Below are 13,719 nucleotides of genomic sequence, written 5' to 3'. Positions count from 1 at the left end.
TCACAGTGATCCTAGGTCCTTTTGGGGCCTCAGAACTATATAAACCGATAGGAAATCTGAATATTCCCCATTTCCATCCCATTATACTCCCAGCTCTGTCACGTAGGCTCCTCTGGGTTCTACTACATCAAGCATTGATCAGCCTACCTGTTCTCATAACAAAGAACCTTTGTGAAAACCTCCCAGGCAGTGCTAGTCCATGCCTTGAGGACATTCATGCTTTGTGTGCCCTCTGACTTAGGCTGTAAAGCAAAGGAAAAGATGACACTCCCCCCCAGGGGTGGGCCAGGGCAGCAGTCCTAGAAGCAGCAAGAAAGCTGGAAATCCCATGCATTTCTCTGCCTGAGTGTCAATTGGCATCCAGCTCAGAACTCATCACAGTGAGTTCCTGGCACCTTCTGTGTTTTCAAACCTCACTGCTGGTGTGAGGAGGGTGAGAACTAACCAGGCAGGGGCGGGGAGTGAAAAGCAAGTGGATGAGTGGAATCCCATTGCCTTGGGACGCTGGTGTGTAGGCACTGTTTTGGCACATGTGAGAGAAGTGGAGCTCAGTGCAAAGATGAAGGAAGGGTGTAATTCAAAAGCACAACACTAAGGCTATCACAAAGCTGTTATTTTAAAGGTTTGGTTTCTACACTTTAAACCTGAACTTCTATTTCTAATTCTTCTAAGCACTGTGATCTAGTGGGTGGAACAGATCCTAGTTACTATGCAGGAGGAAAAACTAAAAGCTCTAGTTAAATATGTTAGTGCAATTAAACCAGTCTCTACTGAGCACATACTATGTCCCTGGGCTGGTGCTGGGAAGAATATGCAAGATTTTAAAGTGGAGCCTATTATAATCACATATACTACGTGAATTCAAAAGTACAAAATACTTAAATATATGAATTGTATATGTATGTGTAGGTAGGTATAACTGCCTAGATAAATATATCTATACAGGCAGGTTTAATTTTTTAAGGCTTGGGGGGGGTGGGAAGTGAATCAAAAACAACCATTCCTGTCATTTAGAAGCTACTGCAGAGGTTCACACCCCAGGGCCTCTGGTGGAATAATTCCACCTCCTGGAGCTGAAGCCTGAAATTCCCTCTCTAACACAACCACACCTTTCCTGGGTTTCACTGTCCTTCAGGCCCCCTCCTTCTCAACATACCACCCCTCTCAGCTCCAATGGTGTATTCACCCTTACCAACCCTACTCTCTCCTTAAGTAACTATACCAAAGAGCACAAACTTCAACCATTTAGTTTCTGCACCTGTGCCAGCTTGGAATTTCCTTGACACTTCTCCAGTGTGAACTCTGTGCCACATTCTCCAAGTATTTAACTTGGTTTTCATTTTCCCCTCCCCTTTTCAACAGGAAATCTTCCATGACATCTTCCCAGTGCCCCTGCCTCATGCTCTGACGCCCACCTGCTGGCCTCTGCTGGGTCCACTCAGCTTCCTCCAGACTTCTATCTACATTCACCTCAAAAGCAAACCTCTAGATTCAGTTCGGCTCTGCTAATCTTTCTGCTTCCTAAAGTCTTAAAATGGTAGTCCTTCTTAACTTTCTCATCTGCTCATGTTTTGACCTTTCAAACTAGGCTGGACCTGGCATTAACTACTGAAACAAGGTCAAGGCCACTTCCAATGGGCTTACTGGCTTTAGAAAACAGATACCTACACTTGCTATGGGGAAGCAGCCAAGCAACCTGCTCCATGTAGTTTGGATCCTTGGTGCTCTGGATCTTCTCCCCCCACCCACCCCAAACACACCACTTCCCTTCAGCATGGATGCGCTACTGATGTCTCACCTCCTCTTCCTCCATGCCATGCATCTGTCTTCCACAACTTCGACTGAATGAAAATCTTTACTTTAGACCCTATTTCCCACTCCAGCTTAATACATAGTTTCCCTAGCCATCTCCTATATAATATCATGCTGAGTCAAGTCTATGAGTGTCGCTGAAAACCAAGACAAGCTTCATGTTCTCTCATCTGTTTAATGCTATGACCAATCTCTAGCCAATTCTGCCTCATCCTACAAACTGAATCATTTAGAGATTCTGTTAAATCCTGCCCTTCGATGCTTTCTACCATTTTTTTTTATTCAGGCTGTTCACTCTAGTCTGTATTATTTTTCTTACCTCCTAACATTGCTCCAGATTTCCCATTTAAATTGGTTCTTTTATGTATTAACATTCTCCAATTAAGATGAAAGCCAACCTCTGCATGGGCTTCACTTGCCACAGCTCACTGGAGAGAATACCTGTCATTCACTGTGAGCAGCCCACGGCCAAGACTGGTCATCACAGGCTTGTCTCGTACTTTTCACCAACTGATTTTCCCTTTACTCTTTCTGTAAACCCTTCCGTCCTGAACCCCAAATTCCCATCTCCCAATTCCCCTTCTCATTCTTTTCTTGCATATTTCCATCTCCTACTCAAAGCTTCAAAAGATCAGAGCTACCAAATCCTTCATCACCCATCTATAAAAAATAAAAAATACACATTTCCTGAGTGCCTCTACCTTCTACTAGAGTGCTGGGACTAGACACCACATGAGCCTGCTAGCTGACCAATTCCTGTGCCAGGGGCCCAACACCCAGTCCTATCTCCTGCTGGCACCCACTGTGCATCTTGGATCTAGAAGGCCCTATGCAAGCTTTTGAAATTATAGATGCTAATGGAAGGGTCACTTTCCTCTGCCCACAGGATACCTTCTCCAGTTTGGTTCTGTCTTTCTACACCACCTGATCCCATACATGGCCATAACAAGATGGGGACTTGGATCTTTCAAGTCTTGCTACAGTTCTGCTGTCTGTTCAGGTTAGCAGAGCAGACAAACTCGGAGTCCTACATGTGCAGAGAGGGTCCTGGCTGGTTACTAGGGGTTGGGAGCTTTCCACAACCAATACTTCACTGCCTGACTGGGTCTCTTCCAGCCCACCCTGTGCCTGGAGGGGTCTAGCTTTCACCTACTCTGTAGCCTTAAAAAAAATAAATAACACTTGCTATGCCAGAGGGACGCTGTCACCACTCAGGCTCACGAAAAGCATGGCTATGACCCTCCTGTAATCTGGCAGACTTGGTACTTTCCACCTGAATCTGGGGAAGGGAGTAGGGGTTGGCTAGACTTGGGTGAGCTGTGAAAGCTGCTCATGACCTCCTCTTGGTCATTTCTTCCTGAGCTCTGAATTCTCGATCATTCTGAGACTCTTCTGTGGGGCAGCTTCTCCCAAGGGGAGAAAGTTGTGTGAGCTGGGTCCTTTTCCTCTGATCTGCATGTTTCCAAGGACAGCAGATTAGGGCTTGAATGAACCAGATGAGGAGAAATGCAGATCTCCAAGGTAGCTACTCCCACTCACAGCCCCCTTACTCTCCAGGCTGTCTGCCTTAGCCCTTCTCCCATGGCAGCTGCCATCTGTCCCCTGAAGACACTCTTGAGCTAGTCCTGTTCTTCTCTTCCTGCTGCTCTGGAAACTGGTGGTGTTGCCTTCTCCATAAATCTCCTGTCATGCACTATGAGTTATTCCCCTTGGGGAGGCCTCTTCTGCCACAGTGTGCTAATTTAAAGCATGCTATAGAGAACCCAGCTCAAATAACTTATAGCTAGTGACAAGTCTCTTCTTCAAAAAGGGGAACAAAGTTCATTTTTCATCATGACAGGAGGGACAGAGGAATTATTGTTGGCAAGGTGGGCAAAATGTGACAAGTTGAGAGCCACCCTAATGAAAATTAAAATCTAAGTCTAGGGGGAAATTTTTCCTTCTCAATGTCCTGCTGGGTTTGTATCATCCAGCTCTTGGAATGGGGAAAAGTAAGGCCTTAGGACAAATTCAGCTCACTATGAGGACCGAGTGTGTCAAACAGTCTTGTGATAATTGGTGGGAGGGTGGGAAGAAGCCTTGCTATGAAGAAAATTCATGCACTTCTGTTGTTGAGCCAGTCTAGAACAAGTCTCCATAAGGTAGTTTTACCCATGAAGTGTTCATGTCTTTTTGTTATTTTATGGCTTGCTCTATAGGTCAAGGAGGGAGGAAGGGAAGAAGAAATAACCCAAAAGACTAGAAGGAGCCTTCCTCATGGCACAGAGTGAGAAGCCTGCACCTGGATCTCTCAGCCCCTGGGTGATTGGCTTGGGTGGTGGTTTTGGAAAAGAGCAGACTCCAAAGTGGGTGTATATCCCTTCAGCTGTTTCCGGGAGTCAAAGCATACTCAGACTCAGAGTCCATCTGTCTCTCGGGAGTGACTATATGGAGGACAAGATTATACTTACTCTCTAGTCTCTCTAAGCAGAGAGGCAGAGGAGAGGAAAGATATTGTAAGAAATAAATGTGTGCTGAGGCCCACACCCTGGTAGATTTGAGGCTGTGTAGTCCAGTGGCCTAGAGCCCGGGAAAGGGACAGGAAAGTAGCCAGGAAAGCAGGGGCCTTACATAGCTGCCTCCCCAGCCTGATGGTCCCTCCGGTGAGAGTATTGGCCCCACGCAAGTCGCCCTCAGTGTCCACAGTGAGTGAGGCCACACATCAACACTGAACTGTGGTGTGGTCAGCTGCCCACGTTAGTACCACCTATGCATTGTGAGTGATCACTGTCTCCTGAAACCAGAGACCATTTGCAGGTTCCCTACTGCATCTGTGATGAAAGACCCATCTGCCAGCCAATTCGAGGCCAGGCTGCTGCTTCCGCTCAAGTTGTGGGAGCAGTAACTTAGGAAGGGCTTCTGAGCACATGTACCCTGACAGCACAACTTCACCTTACTCACAGGATCCATCTGGCTTGTCCATCTTCCCAACACACACACCAACAGGCCTGGACCATCCATCCCCATATCTTCACAAAGCAGCCTGGATGCCCAGTGTCAAACTAGACACCTTCCTGAACTGAGAAGCAGCTTTTCTCATGCTCTGTCTGGCTTGCAGGCTGCAGCCAGTTGCAGGGAAAGAGGCCGTTTTCCTTGAGGAAATGGCCAAATTGGCTTTAGCTTATCCCATTCACCCTGTGGAGCTGTGTGATCTTCTGGTGTCCAGTCAGTACTGAGAGGATACTGGCAGTGGGGCTGGTTTGGGTCAGCCCAGAGTGAGAACAACACCTTAGACACTGCCTCTGAGTTCCCTTGTGGAAATTAGTGAACCTCAAATGGCAGACTCCATTCACATATTAACATGAGTTAGTAAGAATTAGAGTATTCACATATAGAGTGATTTTTTTTCTGAAGGTTGCATTATACCTCTATAGAATTACTGCCTTAGAGTCTACATGAAGGGAGGTGTGAGTTGGCAAAGATTAATAAATGTCTCCTGAGAATTCCTGTGAAAACTTTATTTTGTCCTGAGAGTCCCTCACAGTAAACTGTCTCATGGGAATCTGGCAACCATCTCCTCTCACAGCCCACCTGTTCATTGATGGATGGTGTCAAGCTTAGACTTTCCAGAGAGGAGAGTTTTCGCCTTTGGGTTGTGCCATAGCATTGATTTTGTTCATATACATGCATCCTACATATACCCAAAGTTCTACTAAAGATGGGGGGGGGGCACTTGATTTCATCAGCCCATCCTATTCCTAGAGAAAATGGAGAAGTCCTTGAATGGCAGAGCAGAGCCTCTACACCCTTGGCTGCACTGCTGGCACTGCCAGAGCCTGGGAGAGGGAGGGGCGGGGCAAGTCTTATTTCCCAGCATGGGGGTGGGGTGAGGAAGTTACTAAATTCAGCTCAGCTTAGAATCAAGTAAGCTACAATGACCCTTTCTCTCCTGGTTGCTTCCCAATAAGCCACAGACAATCCTGATGCTCTAATGGCTTTACAGGTATGGTGATACTTCTTACTACAAGTGACTGGGCATTGGAAGCAACTTAGTCTCCCCTCTGGTGACCATCCTGTTACGCCACAGCTAGAATTATTGAGGAAGGTAGAATGAGAGGGTCCATGGGAATACAGAGATGTGAAAGAGAATGATAAAGCATCAAAAGTCTTAGTACCAAATGCTTCAACACAAGGCCAAGGCCTTGTCCCTGTGGTTTTCCCAAGGGAGAGGTGATGGCCACTATGGACTGTGTTTGCAGGGATGGTGACTAAGGTGCTAGTTGTGTGTGTAGAAGCATTTGGAGGCAGTTACTGTCATTTTTCTTTGTTTCAAGGTGTGATGTGTGATGGGGTGTTCTGGCTCTGGGTTTAATGTGCTGATTATGTGAACTCTCCTCAGTCTGTGACCATTGCTAAGTATTTCACTTGGTGGACTGTTGCATTTTCTTTCCCAGTCACTAATGTGACTATCAGAAAGAGTGAGAAGTTAGAGGGAAAAAAATCAGTTATATGCAGACAAGAAACTTTAGGATAATCTTTGCTGAGCTGAGAAAAATCTAGAAACCACAACGGGAGGAGTTGGATAGGCTGGTTAGGGGTTAAGAGAGGATGCTACAGACAGCAAGATACTCTGGTTCTTTCACAGGAGGCTGGCTTCCTTTCCCTCTCAGCTCTGTCTGTAGGAGAAGCTGAGCTGCTACCTACTTTGGAGAGAGGGAAAGGCTTCCTCCCTGGGAGACATTGATAAGCACTGCACCTTAACTCACTCGTCTAAAATGTCTGCAAACCCTTAGGGCAGCTGCTATCAAGCAATTCCAGTTGTCTGATTGCATTTACTTCAACTGGGAAGCTAGAAACACTGAGGAAAGCAAGATAAGATTTTGGAAGAGTCTGCTGAAACTCATCAGAAATTTCTTCGAAATTGGGGATAATTTTGGTATTATGTGTGCTTAACCAGGTGTGCCACCACTGCCTCCAGGAATGATTTTTGAGCATAAAGTGAGGTCACCTCTAAGAGAGGAAAGATTTTAAATAAAATCACATCTTCCCATCCCTGGTGAAAACATCAAGTTTCTAATCTGATTACTATTTTCTTCAGGAAGAAAACTGGCAGATTCTATTACAAACAAGCATTTTATAGATTGCTTTAATCTGAGGTCTTACACACATTAACATGCAGTCTACTGACCTGGACCTGCACTCTTAAGCTGTTAAGACTGCCTTGAAGGACAGCAGACTGTATGTTCTGAGTAAACAAACAGAAGTGAAAAAGTTATTACTTCCTAGTAATCAGAATCTATAAATTTTCTATCTACAAGGGATTTGGACAAGAGAAAGAAAAAGAAAATAGAGTGTCAGTGAGACTTGAGGTCATCTCTTAATTAAAATAAATAAAATCAAGAGCATGACTTCAATTAGAAAGGATCATGGAAAGTAAGTTCTGCTTTTTTCAAGTAGAAATTGGTTTGAGAGTTAACTATCAGATTCTCTTTAATAGATTTGTTGGAGCCTTTTGGGGGAGAATCGGAGTGCATTTTGGAGAGTTGATTAATCAGCATGTGTTGACAGTGTATTATTTAGTGGGTAGAAATTCCCTGCCAGGAATTTCACAGTGAACTACATAAAGAAGTCTGTGTCCTCGGGTAGCTTACATATTGATGTGAGGAAAAGACTAGAAATACGGAAAAAGAGTTCATGTTAGATTTCTCCAAGTGCCACAGATAGAAGCAGTGAAACGGATGTAGGAGGGCAGCATGGACATGGGGGTGGAGAGGAAAACTTCCTATGATAAGGAACACTGAGCAGAAGGCTGGGAGGGAACGAGGGAAGAGCCTTGGGGATTTCTATTTGAAAATGCTTCAGGCAGGCAAAGAAAAGCGATTTGGAAAGAAGCTGCAGTCTAGCAACAGATTTAACATGCTTCAGGGTGAGTCTGGAAGCCAGTGAGTGAATGAGCAGCTGCTGGGGGTGAGGGCAGAGACATGGCTTTGACCATAAGAGGCCACTAGGAGGCTCTGAACTTTTATGTAGATGACAAAGGTTCTGAGTAAAGAATGGTATGGCCCAACTTCATTGAAATGACAAGGCATTGTGACTGCTAAGGATAATATACCATGAGAGGTGCCGTAAGCAACATGAGAAGTTTCAAGAGCTTTATAAAAGAGGCTTTCAGTGATCCAGTGATCTCACTGGGCTAGTACTTGATAGCGGAGTAGGTCTCAGGATTAGTGGGGGAGGTGGTAAGAGTGGTTGGGTTAAGGAAATATTTTATAAAAATGTTTGCTGACTGGTGAAATACCAAGTAAGAGAAAGAAAAGAAAGGATGATCCTAGAAGTTTTGTTCTCAGCTACTGCACATTTAGGGTCATGCCGGATAAGCTTCGCGGGCGGGAGACAGAGACGACCAGGGACTCATGGCTGAGTGGTACGCAGTTCAGTCTTTATTCATGTGGAACACAGAGCAATCTAATCTATCTCTAATCACAATCTTGTCCTTCTCTATCCTGAGGTGGCAGAGTCAGGTCCGAAAAGGATGTACGTAGGATAGGGGGTGGGTAGAAAGAAAAAGCGCGAACCAGTGAGGATTAAACCAATGTCCTGGAGGCAGGGGGTGCTCAGTCAACAGTGACTATGCAAATAGAATACAGTGTTAAGCAGGGGGATCAAACCAATGAAACAGAAGGGGTCTTAGAAGCAGAATCCAGAAGCATACCAACAGAGTCACCATTAAGAAGACAGAACCCAACAGGAGAAGTAGACTGGGAAGAGCACCTAACAGAAGATGTCTGAGGAGGCATCACCTGATTTCCAGATAGAAATGCTGCCTGTGAAGTTTTGGGAAGAGTTGGAGCCTGAAGTCCTAGGCTTAGAATCCACAGGCATTTGGATGGCTGTGAGGGTAATGGTGCTGGGTCTAGGGAGTGCAGACTGAAGAGAACTCCTGGGACTAAGCTGGGGTGGGGAACAATCAGAGTCCAAGGAGAAGAGGAGGGGCCAGGGGTAAGCAGGTGCTCTAGTGAGCAGGGCAAGGCCATCCAGAAATATGGAGGCCATTCGATGATGACCTGGTAAAGACCTGTCTCAGAATGCTAGGCTTAATTAACAGAGTGGGAGGAGGGAAAGTGGAGACAGTAAGGCAGCTCTTAGGGGTTTCTGACAGAGAGAACAGAGGAATAGCAGCAGGTGGCTTTTGGTTTGCTTTTGGTACCAAGCATCAAGCTCAGGGGCTCCTACATGCAGAGCATGCACTCTCCTACTCCTTCCATCCCTGAGCAAAGAGCAGTAGCTGGTAAAGTAGTGGTGGACTCAAAAAGGGGCTTATTTTAAGATGTAATAGCAGCTGGTTTTAAGCTGACCAGAATGACCCATCGAGGCAAATGGGTGATGCTCAAAAAGATGGTACATTTTCTGGAGCGAGGCCTTTGATGAAGTGAGGGTTCCAAGCCCTGCTTGGGGGTAGGCTGTATGAGCCTCAGAAGGTCTGCAGAGCTGTGAGAGGGAGGCTGTGCATGTGAGCACTGATACACACAGGTTGGCAAATATGGTGACCTGGGGCCTTTTCTGCCTCCACTTCTCAGTGAAAGACAAGGCAGTGTTCAGGCTGAGAGCATGGAAGTATGGGCACTGGAATTGTGGGCAAAGAACACAGACAACCAGCAGGAATACTGAAGAGACAGGAAAATGGGGGAGTCACAAAGGGTGGTATGAAGGACATACTTGAGGGTCTCTTCTTACAGTCATGATTTTGAGAAATTTATATTTCCTTCAGCTACATCCATCTGCTTAGAGTACAATGACAGCAGCATGGGACACAGAGTTAAGGGAAACTGCAAAGGACTAAGAATGGGCCTGCTGGCTGGGTGAGGAGAAAAGGGAAAGAAGATCTTTAAGGGCTGCAAGGAATGAAAGGGGGCAGTTATAGGTCAGCCAATTATGGACTCGGATTCCATAATTAGTCTTGGAATTAGAAACTGAGCCTGAGGGTGAACTCTAGGCTGAGATTTCAGAACTGCAGTTATTGGTGGTGGTACATCTGAGGGCATGTGTGTGCATTGGGGTGGGGGCTGGGATGGGAGGTTACTGAAATAGCAGAGGTAAAGGAACTGAGAGGCTGGGCTGTGGGAATGTTATGTATGTGAAGCCAGGGCAATTCAACAGCTAAACTACACCTGCAGGTAAGGGGAGCGGCTGGTGAAATTTGCTGTGCTTCAAGGCTGTTTCAGACTCAATGAAGAGAAGGCAAGTGGTATGCCAGTGACCAAAAAGAGCACCCCATAAGCTTGTGGCCTGAGGAAGGCCCATCACTCAGGAAGGCTCCTAAACCTGGGAGGGAGAGCTGGGGTTCAGTGAGAGCCAGAGCAAGCAGGTGGCTTTTGGGATCACAGCTGGAGACGTGTCCTGGATGTGGGGGAGGCTGTTAGAAGGGTCAGTCAGGGTGGGAATTGAGCTCAGATAGATGAGTGACTGCTGTCCTGGACATTTGTCGGATTGAGGCTGGGGGCAAGTTTGGCCACCAGCATGTGACTCCAGAGTCCTGGTGTCTGTGTTCCTAGCTTCCCCCAGGGTCTCCTCTGCTTTCTGCAGCAGGCCAGAGCTGATTTTTATAGGTGTCAGCAAATGTGGTCATAGGTTAAGACTACTACTCCACTATTTGGCCTGGGGGTGGGGGGGTGGGGGGGGATGGAAAGACACTTTTCCACAGTAAATCTTGTCTTTTCCAGGCATCTAACTAAAGTTACTTCCCTTGAAGGAGTGATTCTCTGGCCACCTTTCTCTTCATCTATCTTAAAGTCACAGTATAAGTGGAATGAACTTTGTTTCTGTTCCAATTTAGCTAAATCAAGGTTTTCTCTGGTAAATGTCATTTGGTACTTTCTCTGTTGACAGAGCAGCAGTGGCATAAGAGCTCGTGGAAACTGTGAGAGGTACAATGTAAGGAAAAAGGAAGGCAAGAACAGAATGGGGCTGACCAAGAAATCTGACCTGGGGAGGCAGAGGAGAAAGCCACTGTGTTGACATTTGGAGACTTTGCAAGAGTAACCCAGAGTAACCCAGAGACTGGCCCCACAAATATTCCACACAGTTCTAACACAGATGATATACTGCTCCCATTTCATTTCCTGTGTGTGTGTGTATTGGGGGGAACACCTCAATGAGAACAGACAAATTACTCAACCATCTCCACTGAACTCATTCTCCACGCAGTTGCCCTACTCTGAGCAGGACACAAGTTTGATCACAGCCATTTTCTTCATTCGACTAACCCTGCTCCTCCTGGCTCCTGTAAGGTCACATCCTAAGTCCTTGTCTTGGAAGGAGTGTAGCAGCTAATCTGAGAGGTGAAACTATACTTTCTGCACTGAAGTTCTACAGAGCCCATGGAGGGAAGGGAGGAGAAAGCAAGGGAAGCCAGCCAGGGTTGGTCTGGCCATGCTCCCTCAGCTTGTAACTGTGCAAAGGAGCAGCAAACAGCATGGCTCCCACTGCCCCCACCACACAGACTTCCCCCTCCTTCAGGCTCCCTCCCACATGGTGAGTTGGGAGTTTATGAGCGAGGAGAGGGGAATGGTCTTCATAGGAGCGGACTTCCCAGTGACCATCCCAGTGTTAATGCTGAGTAGCCCAATATTAGGGATGATTTCAGGGAGCTAGAAAGTCCAGTGGGGTCAGAGAAAAGGCAGACCCTTCCTCCACCTACAAGAACCAGGGCTCCCTCCTGCTGTCAGTCACACTCAGCCACTAGGACTGGAGCAAGTGTGTGAGGGCATGCGCATGTGTGAGTGCTGGGGTGACAATGGGATGGGAGCCACACAGAAGCTAGAAGCAATGCTCAGTGCCCTGGCAGAGGGGACCCCTTCCTGGCACTCCCCGAGATGCCATCCCAGGGAAAGCACAGCTGACTCTGGCTCGCCTTGAAGCTGAGGCCACATTCCACCCTCCCCAGGCCTGCCCTCCTTCCTCTTGACACTCAGATTCCCAGCCCATCCATCGCCAACTTCTTTTTTTTGTCTGTAAATATATTTTGGACGTGCAGGGATCTATTGAGATACTGGAGTGGGGGGAGGGGTGGATGACTGGGTCTTTTTATTTTTTCCTTTCTCTTGAATTTTGGTGTTTGAACTTGAAAAAAAAATAATTACAAGTATATATATATATATATATATATATATATATATATATATATATATATATAAGCAAATGACTTACCTTTAAAAATAAGTTGATTTCATTCTTTTCATTTATCTTGTTTCTCATTGGGGTTGGGTGGGGGTGGGGGGGGTCTTTGGGTGGAGGGCTTTTTTGTGAGATGTATAGATTTCCAGTTTGGACTTGTTCAAATGATGCAGGAACAAAAATTTAAATGAATTTAAAAAAAGACACACATAAAAACAAGAAAAACTTTGTGATGTATAAAAGCTGTAAATAGTCAAAGACTTTCTCTTTTCTAATGGCAAATTATTTCTGTCACTTTATATTCAAAAAAATAAAGAAACCTACCACAAATTATCAGGGTAAAAAAAAAAAAAACCTCTGGTATCAGAGTTGTTTCTGCTGTTCTTTTTGCTTCTTTTATGGTGATTCAGGAAAAGCTTGTTCAAGAGACTGTTGGCAAAGGGGCCTTTTTTCTAGCCAGCTTCTGGTTTCATGGGAGGGAGTCTGGTTCTGATGATTCTCTCAATGGGGCTGCGGGGATTAGAGAACTATGATCATAAAGCTACATCTAGACTCCACAAGTTCTGCCTTTACTAGATAATTTAACTAGCAGCTACTTTCTTTCCACTTTTCAGCATGGAAATTTGAACCATATTCTAAATCCAAGCTTGCCAATGATAAGTCTCATTTCACCATGTTGCTGATCCATCTCCCCATTCTGCATTTCTGAGCAAATTCCACAGTTGTCATTTACTATCTAAGTATCTCAGTGTGAATCTCTGAATAATAAGTCTGCTGTAACTACAATGCCATCACAACATCAAAGCTTTCAAAAAATTCTTGATTGCTAATTTCTACTCACTGCACCAGAAAAGGACACTACTAGGAAAAAACACACAGGTCAACACCCTTAATGAATACATTTTCCCCACCTGTTGAGAGTACAATGAAAGAACCCTCTTACAATCCAGTGGGAAGTGCCCTGGGGTTCAAGAGCTGGCCTGACAGGTATAGGTCAGTCACTGCAATGCACCATGCTAACAGAATCACAATCAGCTCAACAAATGTAGAGAAGTGCTTGCCAAAATTGAACATGCATTCATGAAAATAAGTATCTCCTTAGCACAGAAGTAACATGTCTTAAGACCATCTATAAAGACCCTACAGCAGAGATCAGGCTCAGTCAGGCAAGGTGATGAAAAGTGGAAAGTGTGGCTCTAAGATCAGGACCAAGACAAAGATGCCATTGCACTACCCCCAGTCAGCGCCTGCTGGCTCTGCAAGCCAGAGCACTCAGAAAGAGGGAAAAGCAGGAGGAAGAAGTAAAACTCTCTATTTGCAGATGACATGGTTTTTATATATTTAAAAAAACAATTGAACCAATGAATGCAGTAAAAATATAGGGTTAAAATGAACAAAATCATCAATTTCTATAGACTGCAATCAAGTTTCTGAAAAAGATATATCCCCATTTATATTTACATCCAAAAATATGTGAAAGCAATAAATCTAAGGTTAAATGTCTGTACAGTGAAATCTACAAGCTTTTCTTTGGGGTACTGGTGTCTTGTGCATGCACAGTTTCACTGCCCTGGGCCACTTTTTCATTCACATAGAGAACACAAAAACCAAGAGAGAGATCAGTCTCCATTGTCACAGCCCCTCCCATGTGGTGTCTGGTTTCAGTGCCATGCATGGAAACATATTCCCTACTTGGTGAGCTGTCTTTCCAGCCCTGCAAGATATTGATAAAAAAAAAACTGAGGACACAAAGGG

At 45.4% G+C, this 13,719-nt stretch overlaps 1 long non-coding RNA gene across 1 annotated transcript in view; it reads right to left on the bottom strand.

The window, feature by feature from the left end:
- Nucleotides 1-13,719, bottom strand: part of LOC132539416 (uncharacterized) — a 52,081-nt gene that overhangs the window by 13,465 nt on the left and 24,897 nt on the right. The gene's annotated exons all lie outside the window — the stretch shown is intronic.

This window comes from Erinaceus europaeus, chromosome 7, assembly GCF_950295315.1.
Source record: "Erinaceus europaeus chromosome 7, mEriEur2.1, whole genome shotgun sequence".
NCBI lineage: Eukaryota > Metazoa > Chordata > Mammalia > Eulipotyphla > Erinaceidae > Erinaceus > Erinaceus europaeus.
The sequence above is the reverse complement of the archived record's forward strand: the minus strand, read 5'-3'. Positions and strand labels throughout refer to the sequence as shown.